This window comes from Apium graveolens, chromosome 9, assembly GCF_009905375.1.
Source record: "Apium graveolens cultivar Ventura chromosome 9, ASM990537v1, whole genome shotgun sequence".
Classification (NCBI taxonomy): Eukaryota; Viridiplantae; Streptophyta; class Magnoliopsida; order Apiales; family Apiaceae; genus Apium; species Apium graveolens.
In genome coordinates, this window is record NC_133655.1 from 205,162,483 (window position 1) to 205,178,154 (window position 15,672).

General features: G+C 42.1%; 1 non-coding gene across 1 annotated transcript; it reads left to right on the plus strand.

Annotated features, from left to right (window-relative positions):
* Positions 1-14,831: 14,831 nt before the first annotated feature.
* Positions 14,832-14,938, plus strand: LOC141687853 (small nucleolar RNA R71). Its single transcript, XR_012561332.1, has one exon. It is a non-coding gene; the product is annotated as a small nucleolar RNA R71 (small nucleolar RNA).
* Positions 14,939-15,672: the final 734 nt, after the last annotated feature.

A 15,672-nucleotide genomic window follows, 5' to 3' on the forward strand; every position in this document is an offset into this window, starting at 1 on the left:
GTTGCTTATTCAATTAGTGTGACGAGCATATATCAGTCCAATCCAGGTGAAGACCATTAGAAAGCAGTGAAAAACATCCTTAAGTACTTGCGAAAGACTCAGGACATTTTTCTTGTTTTTGGTGGTGAATCTGAGTTGAAAATAGAGGGTTATACTAACTCTAGTTTTCAATCAGAAAGTGATAGCAAATCCATGTCAGGGTACGTGTTTACTCTGAATGGTGGTGCGATTAGTTGGAAGAGTTCCAAACAGTCTACAACGACTGACTCCACAGCGGAATCAGAATATATAGCTGTAAGTGAGGCTGCAAAAGAAGCCGTTTGGATGAGGAAATTTGTTTCTGAGTTGGGAGTTGTTCCTAGCATTGAAGAGCCTATTGTGTTTTATTGTGATAACAACGTAGCAATAGCACAAGCTAGGGAACCTAGGTCTCATAAAAATTCCAAACATGTCCTGCGGCGCTTTCATCTGATTAGGGAGATTGTTGAAAGAGGAGATGTCAACATCGAGAGAGTTGACACACATAACAACGTAGCAGACCCACTCACAAAGCCACTTTCTCAAAGTCACTTTGATCGTCATAAGGACAAGATGGGTATTAGATACCAGAGTGATTGGCTTTAGTACAAGTGGGAGATTGAAAGAGATATATCCTAAGTTCAATCATGTATGAGGATTTAGGAATAACTTTTATGTAATCTATTTTGATTTCATTGATATTAATAAAAGACTTATTTTGTTTTTTTATTGCGGGCTTTATCTATTTTAAGTGTTTAAATAAGATATACCACAGTTTAGAGTAAAGCTTTTTATGGATTGTGAATTGATCATAATAATGAGACCTAAAAGATGATAACTCTAAACTTAAATAGTTCCTAGTCATAGGATTACTAACTGGTAATTAATAATCTGCAAAGATCGGTACATACTATTCTTGCTTCATTATGAAGGATCTCTGTTCTCATAGACATTTGTGTGGTGACACTATAACTAGTATGTAGGTGCTTATTATAGAATAAGTTCACTGAACATGACTCACACAGCTGAACAACTGATGGAGTTCACTCACGTGTTAGCAGTTGTTCACATAGTGATAGTTGTACAAGTATCCTTAAACTTGAGGTCATCATAGTCATCTTGTGTACACTGAACTATGCTTTGGTTTAGTTCTTAGTCTCCAAGGACAATTATAAGGGCTTTATTGGGTATAGGAATTTGTACACGAAGATAGTGTATGATCAATAAGGATCTACCCCTTCCAGTGAAGGAAGAGAATATTCAATGCTGATCCACTTATGCTAGTTCAGGAATCTCTGGCCAGAGTGAATGAAACTAGAAATGAGTTTCTAATTTACATTAAATAGAACTAAGCATAGTGAATGGGAAAGCAAGTGATTAAATAAGATAGGCTTGACACAAGTTCCATGCCTTGTATTTAAACATGACATTGCAGGGTAGAAGGAATTGATTGTACGGTAACTACTCAATGAATAGGTTCTTGGTATTCTAAGCAGTGAATTCGTATTATCTGGATAGTCGCGATATGCTGAGAAGTATCCCTCACGATGTTGAATAAATATGATTAATTAATTAATCATATTTAATGAATTAGAGAATTTATATAAATAATGATAAAATAGTTTTATTGTTATTTATTTCTACTACCGGCTTAATATTGAACCTACAGGGTCACATCATAAAAGAGAATGATTTAATGGTGGAGAAATTAATTAATAATGGTTGATAATTATTTATTTATGAAATAAATAATTAATTGGCAAAATTAATAATTGATTAAATGAGATTTAATTGATAATAAATTAATTAAGAAAAAGTTCTTAATATTATTAATTAAGAATTTAATTTTTGGAAATTAAATCAAGTGAGAGAATTATTTTCTAAAGTGTTTAGAAAAAGGATTAATAATTAAAAGGTGTTTTAATTATTAGTGAGAATAATAAAGGTTAATAATAATAATATTTTATGGGAAAATTTTCAGCTGAAAATTTTGCCTATAAATATACTATTATAAACCCTATTTTTGTCTCAACCCAAAAGATTTACAAAACCCTAATTCTCTCCGCCTCCTCCTCCTTCATTACATCGTTTTCTTGGTGGATACCGGTGGAGTGCTTCACACTTGAGGAGCAGCTGCTAGGGACCTCTGCTCGTGGTTCTTGGATCGCTTTTAAAGGTTAGAAACGATCCCTCGATTTTATTTACGATCTGTATGCATATTATTTGGATTTTATATGTGTAAAATTGTTTTACCATGCTTCCGTGATAGATAAAATCCTACACAAGGTACTCAAAATAGGCTCTAACTAAGTCCTAACATGAGGGAAGATCTAGCCCGATTCCTGAGAGGAAATTTGGATGTCTTTGCATGGTCACACTCTGATATGATAGGGATTGACCCGAATGTCATGTGCTACCGGCTCAACTTGGACCCAAAAAAGAAGGGGGCCAGACAGAAGAGGCGGCCGATTAGTGAAGAAAGGGCAGAGGCCCTCAGAGAAGAGGTGGAAGACTGATGGAGGCAGAGCTTGTAAGGGAAGCCTTCTACCCCATGCGGCTGGCCAACCCAGTACTTGTCAAGAAACCAAATGGCAAATAGAGGATATGTATGGACTTCACCGATGTAAATAAAGCTTGCCCGAAGGATAGTTTTCCCCTACCCTGAATCGACCAGTTGGTTCATTTCATGGCTGGGCACGCACTGCTTAGCTTTATGGATGCTTATTCGGGATATAATCAAATCCCCATGTATGGGCCAGATCAGGAGCACACCTCCTTTATTACTGATTGGGGTCTCTACTATTACATAGGGATGCCCTTTGTGCTCCTTAACACTGGGGGAACGTATTAAAGGCTGATGAACAAGATGTTCAAACATCAGTTGGGAAAAACCGTGGAGGCCTACGTAGATGATATGCTTGTGAAGTTAAAAGAAGCAAAGGATCATGTCAGCCACCTATCAGAAATGTTCTAGATCCTAAGGGAGTACAGGATGAAGCTAAACCCCCAAAAATGTGTGTTTGGGGTCGAATCGGGGAAGTTTTTGGGATTTATTGTCAACCATAGAGGCATTGAGGCCAACCCCGCCAAGATACGAGCCCTATTCGAGATGAGATCCCCTCGACGGGTGAAAGATGTTCAAAGCTTAACGGGGCGAGTGGCTACCTTAAACTGCTTCGTCTCAAAGTCCTCCGATAAATGTCAGGAGTTCTTCAAAGTAATTAAAGGAGTGGGGAGGAATTTTGAATGGACAGAAGAATGTGAGGAAGCTTTTCAAAACATAAAGAAGCATCTCAGCAACCCTCCAATGTTGTCCAACCCAAAGGCAGGTGAGACTTTGGTCCTATATTTGCCGTCTCTGACTTTGCGGTAAGTGCGGTATTAGTCTAAGAGGAGGATGGTATCCAGCTCCCGGTATATTATGTGAGTAAAAGGCTAGCCGATGCAGAGACTCGGTACACAAGCCTTGAGAAGTTAGCATGTGCTCTGATCCCGGCCTCCCGAAAGCTCAGGCCCTATTTTAAGGTGCACGGGATAGAAGTACGAACCTCCTACCCCCTCAGGAAAGTAATGCACAAACCAGAGTCTTCTGGTCGAATGTTGAAGTGGACGGTTGAGCTCGGTCAGTTCAAGGTGGATTATAAACCAAGGACCGCAATCAAAGGCCAAGCCCTGGCTGATTTTGTGCTAGAATTTCCTCCACGTCAAGAAGTGGAGCAGGGAGCCCTTGTTCTCATACCTAGTGCAGAGGAGGTCGGGCTGGAAAGTTAATGGGGATGGAGCCTATTTGTGGATGGAGCCTCTAATGGGGATGGTACAGGAGCTGGAATTGAAATCTGCCCAGAGGCGCACAAGATCAAACGCGTGACCCATCTGGCCATTCATGCAACAAAAAATGATGTTGAATATGAGGCCCTGATCAACGGTCTCAAGCTAGCTTTGGAAATGAAGGTGGAGAATTTGAATATGTTTAGTGAATCCATAATTGTGGTATATCAGTTAAACGGAGGGTATCAAGCTAAGGGGCCGAGAACGGAGCTTTACCTGAAGTGTGCGCAGAGGATAATTGCAAGGTTCAACAAGGTGAGGCTGGAACTAATCCCGCACGGGTAGAATGAAGGCGCGGACGAGCTAGCAAAACTCGGCTCACGCCACGAGGCCACTCTGCTAGGGGTCGTGCCTCTTGACATACAGAGGCAGCCTAGTGTGACCGAGCATGAGGTGGGTAGCCTCAGTGATTGCCTCGGCCCCACGTGGATGACACCTATCTTAGCCTACATAAAAAAATTCACTCCCGGACGAAAAGAATGAGGCAAGAAGGATAAATACAAGGTAGCCCGCTACGTGATATATGATGGGGTCCTATACAGAAGAGAGTTCAATGTGCCCCTCCTCAAGTGTATTGATGGGGAGGAGTGTAATTATATCCTTAGGGAAGTACATGAAGGCATTTGTGGTAATCACTCGGGGGGTAGCTCTCTTGCTCAAAAAATCCTCCGTCAAGGTTACTATTGGCCAATGATGAAAAAAGATGCCTTTGACTTCTCCCGGACCTGTGATAAGTGCCAGCGATATGCCAATTACTATAACAGCCCCATGGTTCCCCTCACATCCGTCATGAGCCCTTGGCCCTTCGCTATGTGGGGAATTGATCTGATTGGAGAACTCCCGAAGGCCAAGGGAGGAGTTAAGTATGCGGTTGTTGCAGTAGATTACTTCACTAAGTGGGCAGAGGCCGAGCCTCTAGCCACTATCACGGAAAAAAAGCTCAATGAATTTGTGCACATGACTATTGTGTGTTCTGAGAAATATTTACCATATATGAGCCTTCGAGCTACCAAACTACTCTACCCCGCACAGAAGAGAAGAATTGAACACAAAAATTTATTTCTGGATTTATTTCATTGCTATGGCATCCCTTAAAAGTTGATATCTGATAATGGGAAACAGTTCGATAGCAAGGAAATGCGAGAATTTTGTGAGTAGCTGGGGATTCAGAAGAGTTTTAGTGTAGTTTGCCACCCCCAAAGAAATAGACAGACAGAGGCTGTTAATAAAATCATTAAGCACACCTTGAAGGAAAAGCTTGAAGAGAAGAAAGGTACATGGCCGGAGGAGCTCGCCCAGGTCCTGTGATCTTACAACATGACTCCCCGAACTACAACTGAAGAGACCCCTTTTTCTTTGGTATATGGGTGAGAAACTATGGTGCCCATTGAGGTAGGGGCAGGATCTTTTCGGAGGGACAACTATGACTCAGAGGCAAATGAGGTCAACCATCGACTCTATTTGGATATGATTGAAGAAACTCGGGAAGATGCTCAGAGCAGGATAGCAGCATATCAATAGAGGATAGCTAGGCACTACAACAGTAAGGTTCGAGCCGGACTTTTATGGTGGGAGATTTGGTCCTGCGCCGGGTCATGCGAAACACCAAGGTGGTGAGTCACAGAGTCTTTGGGGAAAATTGGGAAGGCCCCTACAAGATAAAATAGTGCTTTGAGAGGGAACCTACCACCTCAATAATATGCAAGATAAGTTAATTCTGAGAGCCTTGAACATGGAACACCTCCGCAAGTATTATCAGTAATATTATTTCTCCTCAGACTTAGTATTATCTTAAAATATTACTAAGTCTCGGGGGTAGTGCCATATAGGTACCTCCTTGAGACCACAAGCATGTACTCCTTTCACTTTCCATTATCTATGAATTAACGATTGATATATATTTGTGCCCTTGATATTTTAACTCCTGTTAATAGATTAAAATACCCAGCAGGGGAGCCCATCCTTGGGAGCCCATGCGAGGACAAAATCGTTGTTTTATTAACATATTAAAATCATAAGTCAAGCTGGGCCCCGACCCGCTTCACTACAAGTCTATGAAATGAGCTGGGCCCCGGCCCGCTAGGGAAAATAATAAGCACAAAGCAGATTAAAGATGAAGATAGGGAGAGGTGACCATAAACTAACTTAAAAGTTAAGGATAACCGCGATGTGACCCATATCAAGGCGGGCCGGGGAGCCCAGCCCGCTATCATGTGTACATGGCGAGGGTTGCATTATGCCAGAAGAAGATATATGAGCAAAATGCAAGCCCATAGGCCCGGCCCGCTAATGTGAGTACACATACAACACTTGTGAGTTAGTAATGGTGCGAGCCTGCTCTACTTAAATTTTCATTCATTTTATTTGATTGAATAATGATGCGAGCTGATGAGCTCAGCTCGCTGTGAAGGTGTAACATCTGGCATACGAGGCCAGGGTTATGATAGCTTTTGGTCAGTAGGGGCATGGTAAGTTTACACAAAATTAAGAGAACTAGCTAGCATAATAAAGATAAATGCGGGCATAAAAGACTTGTAATTTTATACAAATAAGAGATAAATAAGTTATGCCCCAAGGCAGAATATTTTAAATACAAACGCGAGGCGAGAAGGGTGCCCGCTTACCCAGTCAAAAGTCTAGTTCCAAAATAAAATTAATCTAAGGGTTATTAGCCTTCGTCTCCTTGCGAGCCTCATCAGCCGTGACCCGGGCCTGCTTAGCTGCAAGTCGGGCCTCCTCAGCAATCTGAGCGTCCCTTTCCATCTCCAGCTTCAGCTTCTCAGCGTGCCTAGCTGTGCCCACGCCCATACCTGCCCAATCAAAGTCAGGAACCTTACTGATGAAGATTTTCATGAAGTTCCTGGCCCCCAGGTTCTTGGCATCAGTGGGGGCGGCCTCGCGGCCCGCGGTCAAGGCAGAAACTGACCCCTCCAGCTCGAGCACCCTCTCCTCGAGGCTATCCTTCTCCTTCTTCCACGCTTCCGCGGCCAGGTTATGAGCCTCCTTCTGTTCTCTTAATGGCTTTCATGAGCATCATTCAGCTTAAACATCTTCTGATTATAGCTATTCACCAGTGTAACTTTCTCCTGCCCGTGTTCAATGACCTTGCTCTGAAGAGACTTGATCTTACAGCCGAGCTTTGTGTTGGTGTGGATGAGAGCACGCATTTCTCGAGCCTTAGACAGCTGACAGTAATACACCTCAGCCACAGCCCAGGTTAGCGCGTCATTGTTGGCCTCAAGAGAAGAAGAGGACCAATTCTTCACATCCTGGTCGCTGATGTGAGCTTGAGCGAGCGGGCCAAATATGGTCGCGACCATGTTGACAGAAGAAGTGGGGAGAGGGGCATCAGATGGAGCAGCCTTTTTCAGGTCTGGCTCGATAGTTTTTCCCTCTTTGTGGCCTCGATGCCTTTTCGGCCGAGGAGAAGGCCATGAGCCCTTGAGATGCTCAGAAAGAGTAGTCATGCGAGCTGGAGGAAGGACCTGAGAGCGAGCCCCTGTGGTCGCATCCGCGGGCTGAACTTGGCCCGAGGCCGTAACTTGCTCTGCCTCTTCCATAAAGGGGATAGGGGAGATGGCCATTTCTGAAAAGAAAACAATAAAGTGATGTATTAGTCATAAAAAAAATATAATGAAAAGAAGATATGCGAGCAGATAATAAACGCAGAAAATTAAAGTGCAATGTGGAATGGAATGCATGCAGGAAATTTAAAAGAGGCGAGCACAACTCGAGCTCGCACATGCGGGCCTGATATTCTCACCCTTTCTGGCCCACTTCTTAGACTTCTTCTTTTGAGGAGTCATCCTCACTCCTTCCTTCAAAAACCCACACGTGACCAGGTTCGAGGTCGTTATGAGTTTTCGAATATCCCTATCCGCCTTAGGAAGTCCTAGAAGGCTGTCTGCGTTTATTTTTTCATGTCCTACAAGGACAGTGCGAGGCGGGGTGGCTGGAGATAAATAAAAAACATTTTGTGTTAAAAGAAAGAATTATGGTGGAGAAAACAAGAGTGGCCAGGGAGGACTTACATGGATTGTAATAGAAGTGGGTCTAGACTCGAGGCACCTCATGGATATAAAATTAGGGGCTCTTCCACTTCCCTAAGTTGCTCGGCCCGTTGTGGATGAGGTTCTTTTTGTTGAAGCACGGATAGACGGAGAGGTAAAAATAACCAAAGTCATTAGGATAATGCATTAAATTTAGGAAGTAGCCCAGCTGCCTCACAGTTAGAGGAGGAAACCCACATTTATGGTACATGATGTACAATGCGAGGGTGGCCCGATACCCATTTGGATAGATCTGAAGGGGCGCGAGCTGGTAGTACTCGCAAACATCTTTGATGAAGGGATGAAGGGGAGAGGAGATTCCTAGCCTTAGTTGGAAGGTGGACAAGACCATGCGAGGCACCCTGCCTCCATTTTCTGGTTGAACCTATAACATCTCATGTGAGGCAGGGGCAAAATAACAGACCCTCGAGCTGGAACTACTCGATGTGCTCGGCCAGGTAAATCTGAGTAAGCGAGGTTGGCAGATCGCAACAAGCGAGCACCTTTACCTCCTCGGCTGCATTTGAGCTCTCCTCCCCATTAGGGATGATCTGCTTCTTAAAAATAATTTCACCCTCAATCTCGGGCTGAGCAGGAGGCACATAAGGCTTAGGAGAGGCTGCAGGGACAGTTATAATTGCAGATCTTATACTGACTCATAACATCTGCCACCTCCTCACTTTGAGGGGAGTCATAAGACCAATGTGAGCCATCTTCCTCACCCTCGATCCCCAAGATGGGATATTCTGCGGCTACAGGCTTCTTCCCTTTCTTGGTGTCATAATAGACACTCCCTAGGTCGCTGTTAGTGGACTCCGAGTTGACCTGAATGGGGTCAAAGTAATTGGTTGCAGCTTGCCAAAGGCGGGCCACCCTCTCTTCAACCATTTCTCTTAAAATCTCCTCAGCTCGTTCTTTGTCCAAAGTAGTGGGCTCACGGTTTAAAAGTTCCTCCACTCCAAGGGAAGCTGGTATATTGGAGAGGTCCACGGGCCTGTTTCTCCATTCATAAATATTCTTCTCCCTAGTGTAGTCTTCAGGGTTAGGGTCGAGGTGAATATCCAGTGAGCCGGAGCCAGCTGCTCACATTGAGTTCTCAACTCTAGCAATGTTCAAGGCCCCTTGAGGGGTGATAGCAGAACCAGGGGAAATAGGTTGGCTGAGACGGCCAGAGAGGGAAGTCAGCTCACGTTGGAAGTCCTTTGAGCCTCTCTGCTCGGGTGGATATTAATTTAATGGAGACAGAGTGGCTGAAGAGAGAACCGGGCTGGCAGAGGAATGAGTCGGGCTCGAGGAAGAGCGAGACGATCCATAAGAGCGGGCTGAAGATGCACTCGACATCTGTTAAAGATGGTGAAATTTAGTGTGTGGCCCTAAAGGAAAGTAAAAACAAGTATTGGGTTGCACCTAAGTATCCTCACATCTTACACGGGATTGCACCTAAGTATCTAAGCGAGTAGACGGGCTCGCATCGCATGTCGTGATTGTGTATGGGCTCGCATCGAACATGTGGTGTGTGCTCATATGGTGCATATGAACAAACATGAATGAATATGGATGATTAAGGATCAAAGGGGTACCTGTAGGTGAAGTGTAGGATGATCCTGATGAATCTGTTCCCGGAGAATATTGCCACCGGTAGACGGTTCTTGTGGAGAAGATGATTTTCGCCGCGGTAGATCATTGAGAAAAATGGGTAGCAATTCAAGAAGTGTTCTTGGAAATGTGAGAAATGAAGTGAGGTTCTCACATATTTATAAGGGATATGAGGGAGAAAGGCAGAAAGCCACGTGTCATCATCTCAAAGGATGACACGCATCCCTACGCCAGCTGTCCTACAGCTGTCACTCTTGGCTGATAAAGGAACATGCGAGGCTGAATGGTGCGACCTCGTGGGCTCGCATCTGCGGGGCTGTTAGGAACAAAGCACACGCTAAAATTCACGCAAGTATATGCATTCACAAGTAGTATAAGATATAAATTAGATTCGTTCGCACAGAGACTGGTTTAGGTTAAGTTCAATTTATGTACCTATGCAACAATGTATGATTATCACTCAATGCTAAGACACATAACAAATTGGGTTTTTATTAAACTAAGAGATTAAACTAACAATTATAACTAAGAGAACAAGAATGGTTGAATTAATATATACGACAAACATGGGATTTTAACTTTATTAAATATTTCATTCAATAGCCTTATTGTTCTTAACCTTAGCATGTAATGGTGGTGACATACCAAGCATCCACAAAAGAGATAGAAGTTGAATAGACACCAATTATGCTTAGTCCTTATATGTCTATTAGAATTGAAAACATAATGGTTTAATGCGCAAGTTATCTATCGTGATTACATTGGGCAAGTGAGATGGTTAAAATTACCTACGAATCATGCATAACAACTACATGAACCTATGCTAGCATGGCAAGTTCTAAACCTCTATATTCACTGTCGCTTCAATAGAGATTAACACACTATCTTATATGTTAGCTACGCACATAAGAAGAATAAGCACAACCAATACCAGGATATTAATCAATCACCACACACCAAGATATCGAAATAAATTGATTATTGAAATCCATAAGTAAATCCGCTAGAATCCTATGATAACGATTAGCCCATAATTGAACTCATCGTCACCATGGGTTCCAATGAAAGCATGGTATAAACCAAGGTCTTAATAAACTGAATAATAATTAAAGTACGAATAAACGAGATCTAGGTTCAACAAGAATGAAAACGAGCATCCAAAGTTACAACTAATTCAAAGAATCACAAGTTGAAAATAAGATCTTCTTTTTCGGAGTTGTTTTATGCTTCTAGGTCTTCTCCTTGATCTCCCAATCTTCCCGGATGATGAAAACCCTTTTTTTTAAGTATATATAAGCCCATATTGGACCTGGACCCTTAAAATCGTCAAATTCCACTCAAAAAAGGCTTTTTCAGCGAAATCAGCGAAGTCAACCATGCATCAACACGCGGCCGCCTAGCACCAGCCAGCGGGCGCCTGCTACCACGCGGGCGGCTAGGCGGGCGCCTGCTAGCACGCGGGCACCTGACAGCAGCACGCGGGTGCCTGACAGCAGCAGGCGGGCGCCTGACAGCAGCAGGCGGGCGCCTGCAGCCTTTTTGGAAAATTCTGATGAATCTTATTTTGGCCATAACTTGAGTTCTACTCGTCAGAATTAGGCGATTCAACTGTCCACGCGAAGCTAACAAGATTCTCTACAACTTGACCACCTGCACCTCACATCTCGGGCCGTACCACTCGGCCCCCGATGGCCGGGGCCTTGACTTCCAAATCTGATCATTTTTTATCATATTTCCTTTAAAAGCTCCTTTCTTCATTTAACTGATACCTAAAATGCAATAACACAAAAACACATCAAAATACCAACAACTTGAGTCCAAAACACCAATTTAAGCTTGTAATAAAGTGTTCCAAGAGGATATAAAATCCACTTATCACACCCCCAAACTTGAATCGATGCTTGTCCTCAAGCATAAACAGACTCAAAACTACAAAACAAACTTAATGTATGAATGCAACAACGTGAATGCAACTAAATGATAATGCAATTGATCCCCTCAGAATAACTATAACTAAATGAATAAGCCAATGCCTCTATGAATGCAATGACTTAAAACAGAGTTCAAATAAATCCCACAAACCAACTCACAAACCAGAAACGTGCGTGTGTGGAATGCTTAACAGATATCTCTCGATACTAGATCAATAATCATAACTTATCTATCATCGAAACAATCAAAAGTTTATAAACAGAATAGACAATAAACGCATTATGACTCACAACACCTCCTTTCTACTAGAGTTATACAAGGATTCACATTGTTTTTGAACACATAACAAAGATGCTTATTTGACCGTGCAATGAATGAGGTCCCAAAAGACTTATGCAATAATACCCATGTAGCGAGCGTTAGGTTAGCGGATCCCAGACTATAAAAGCCTTAGGTCACTAGGCACAAAGTCCCCTAGAACTTAATAAATCGAGTATTAAAGAGCTCACTCTTGATCAATTATGCATTAACACATACTTTTTTTCTCTTTTTTCTTTCTTTCTTTTTTACAATAATTTCTGAATGACTGCATTTCGCTCCATTTCATTCAACCCTAGACTACTCATAAAACTATGAGCCGGCTACTAGCCATTTGATGCCTAGCCTTACAACAACTAGCAATGAAATCCAAGCTTTTCTCCAGTTTAAAAATCAGTGTTTTTACGTCATTACGAGAATATCACAAATTCTAAATATAACCAAGTGATTAAATCTCAACAACAAACAAGTATGATCATGATCTAGATCAAAAGCAACCCTATAAGACTTTTTGGAAATATTTGTTTCTGGCATGCAAATCAATTCATTAGGACTTAAACATCCCTTTATTCGTCGTCACTACACTCAAATCAACATCAACTTATCAAATAGCATAGTTCATCTTAAGGGATCATGCTAAATATGCATGCAAATACAACTATATGAAATCACATAAAAACAAACAAATATGTCCTATATGAACAATCATGCAACACTACGAATGAAATACAACTATATGTAACATGAATCTATATGAACTATATGGACATACACAAACTAATCCTTACATTATCACCCCCAAACTTAAAATTTTCAATATCCTCATTGAAGGTAATAATAAGGATATCAGGCATACCTAATTAGCGGGAGAGTCACCCTCGTCGGGCGGAGGATCAGGTGGCCAATCAACCTCGCCACCAGTGTTTCGAACAACAGTACCGAAATCATGTGTCAAATCTTCAGCAAAATATCGGTAGATGACATGCATGGCCTCCATACGCCTAGTCAATCTTCTATATTGTGCATCACCAACACCAGTCCTATCAACTACCTGTTACACATGAGAAGAACCCTCTGTAGGTACGGGAATATCCGTCCAACCACTCTCTACATCATCAAAAATATATCCCAACCCCTTATCATGGGGTGCACCTAAGAATGAATAACTCAAGTGATCTGGAATTCGGTTGAGCTCAAGTGTGGGAGCTTCTTGAATAAATGGTTCAAAACGCTCCTGAGATATTTTCAGCTCTACTAACCCAAGAGAATTGAATGGCATATCAAACTTCCTCATCCACGGAGGTGCATTCAAATCCTGTAATTGCTTTGTTCCTTCTTTATCTTTAATAACTAATTTCCTCATTAAGGATATCTCTAAGGTATCTGACTTTGGCAATTGCTCAGGCTCTGAATTTACTACAGAGTCAACCCACTCTACTTTAAAGCACTCCACTTTAGCTATGGGTAACTTTATTTCCTTGAACACATTAAAAGTGACCTTTTGATCATAAACCTTCATCGAAATCTCTCCTTTTTGCACATCTATCAAGGTGCGGCCTGTAGCTAAGAAAGGTCTTCCCAAGATTATGGGAATTTTCTTATTTTCCTCAAAATCCAGAATGATAAAATCTGCAGGAAAGATGAGCTTGTCCACTTTTACTAGCACGTCCTCCACGATGCCTCGTGGGTATATAATCGAACGATTAGCCAATTATAGAGACATGTAGGTGGGCTTCAGATCAGGCAAATTCAGCTTTTTAAAGGTAGACAACGGCATCAGATTAATGCTTGCTCCCAAATCGCAAAGGCACTTGTCAAATGACAACTTGCCAATGGTGCAAGGAATGGTGAAGCTACCTGGATCTTTAAGCTTCGGAGGCAACTTCTGTTGTAGTACAACACTGCATTCCTCCGTTAGAGCAACGGTCTCTAAGTCATCGAGCTTCACTTTTTGTGAGAGAGAATACCTTTCATAAACCTCGCATAGCTAGGCATCTGTTCAAGAGCTTCAGCGAAAGGTATGTTGATATGAAGTTTCTTGAACACCGTCAAAAACTTCTCAAACTGCTTATCCAGCTTTTTCTTCTGCAGCCTCTTAGGAAAAGGAGGTGGAGGATAGATCTGTTTCTCCCCTGTATTACCCTCAGAAGGAGTGTGTTCCATATTAGTCTCCCTTGGTTCCACCTCTTCTTCCTTCTTCACTTCTTCTTCAGCCACAACTGTATTTTCTGAAACTTGAGATTTTTCAGTCTCTTCGGCTTGCTGAATTTGGGGGCTTGCGACCTTTCCAGACCTCAAGGTGATGGCGTTCACCTGTTCTTCAACTTCCCTCTTCCCTGGATTTGTTTCCGTGTCACTAAGAAGCGTTCCTGGTGGTAGATTCAATAAGGCATTAGCAATTTGCCCTATTTGGGTCTCCAGATTCTGGATAGAAACAGCCTGGCTTTGGCATATAAGAGCCTGGTTTTTGCACATAAACCTCAACTCCTTCAATTCAGATTTTTCATTCGAAAATAGACCTGCATTATGAGTTTGTTGTTGAAGTTGGAGTTGTTGTTTTGGTATAAATTGTTGTTGAAAACCAGGAGGGTTGAATTGTTTTACTCCAAACTGCTGGAACGGCTGTTGCATCACATTCCGATTGTTGCTCCATCTGAAGTTAGGATGATTCCAGTTGTCAGGATGATAAGTGTCTGGAACTAGTTGCTGCGATCTTTGAAAGTTGCTCACAAACTGAGCTGAGTCACTAGATATAGCGCATTGATCTGTCACATGCGGACCTGCACACAGCTCATAAACACTAATTATCTGCTTAACACCATAGTTAGCCAGAGAATCGATCTTCATAGATAATGCCTTTAGTTGAGCAGTGATAGCCGTAGCTATATCCACTTCAATAACTCCTGCTACCTTTCCCTGTGGTAATCTCTGGGTTGGATAATGATATTCATTAGGAACCATCAGTTCAATTAGATCATAAGCTTCATCATAGCTCTTAACCCATAACGCTCCACCTATGCTGCATCGAGCATGGGTCTGGACTGTGCTCCCAACCCATTATAAAAACAAGTGATGATCATCCAATCAGGCATTCCATGATGAGGACACTTCCTAAGCATCTCCTTATAGCGCTCCCAAGCTTCAAATAGCAATTCTCTCGTTTGCTGCATAAATTGAGTAATAGCATTCCTGAGTGCTGCTGTCTTTGCCATAGGGAAGAATTTAGTGAGAAACTTTTGAGCAAGATCTTCCCAAGTAGTAATAGAACCAGCTGGTAGAGAGTGTAACCAGCTCTTAGCCTTGTCCCTCAGAGAGAATGGGAAAAGTCTCAGCTTCACAGCATCTTCAGAAACACCGTTGAACTTGAAGGTCTCGCAGATCTCAATGAAATCCTTAATGGGCATATTGGGATCTTCAATTGGAGAACCCCCAAACTGGATTGAATTCTGCACCCATTGAATTATGCCAGGCTTGATCTCAAAGGTATTAGCTGTGATAGCTGGCCGGACAATGCTAGATTGAATGTCATTGATCTTGGGTTGAGAAAAATCCATCAAGGCTTTCATTCATGTTGCTGGATCTCCCATTGTAATGAGTACCCGAAACACAAATGAATAAACCGTGAGAGTAAAAGAGTTCGAGTCACTGAACTTTAACGACCACTGATGACAAGCACATAAACTAAAAATTAACACCGAGTCCCCGGCAACGGCGCCAAAAACTTGTTAGGCACAAAGCACGCGCTAAAATTCATGCAAGTATACGCGTTCGCAAGTAGTATAAGATATAAATCAGATTCATTCCCACAGAGACTGGTTTAGGTTAAGTTCAATTTATGCACCTATGCAACAATGTATGATTATCGCTCAATGCTAAGACAAATAACAAATTGGGATTTTATTAAACTAAGAGATTAAACTAACAATTATAA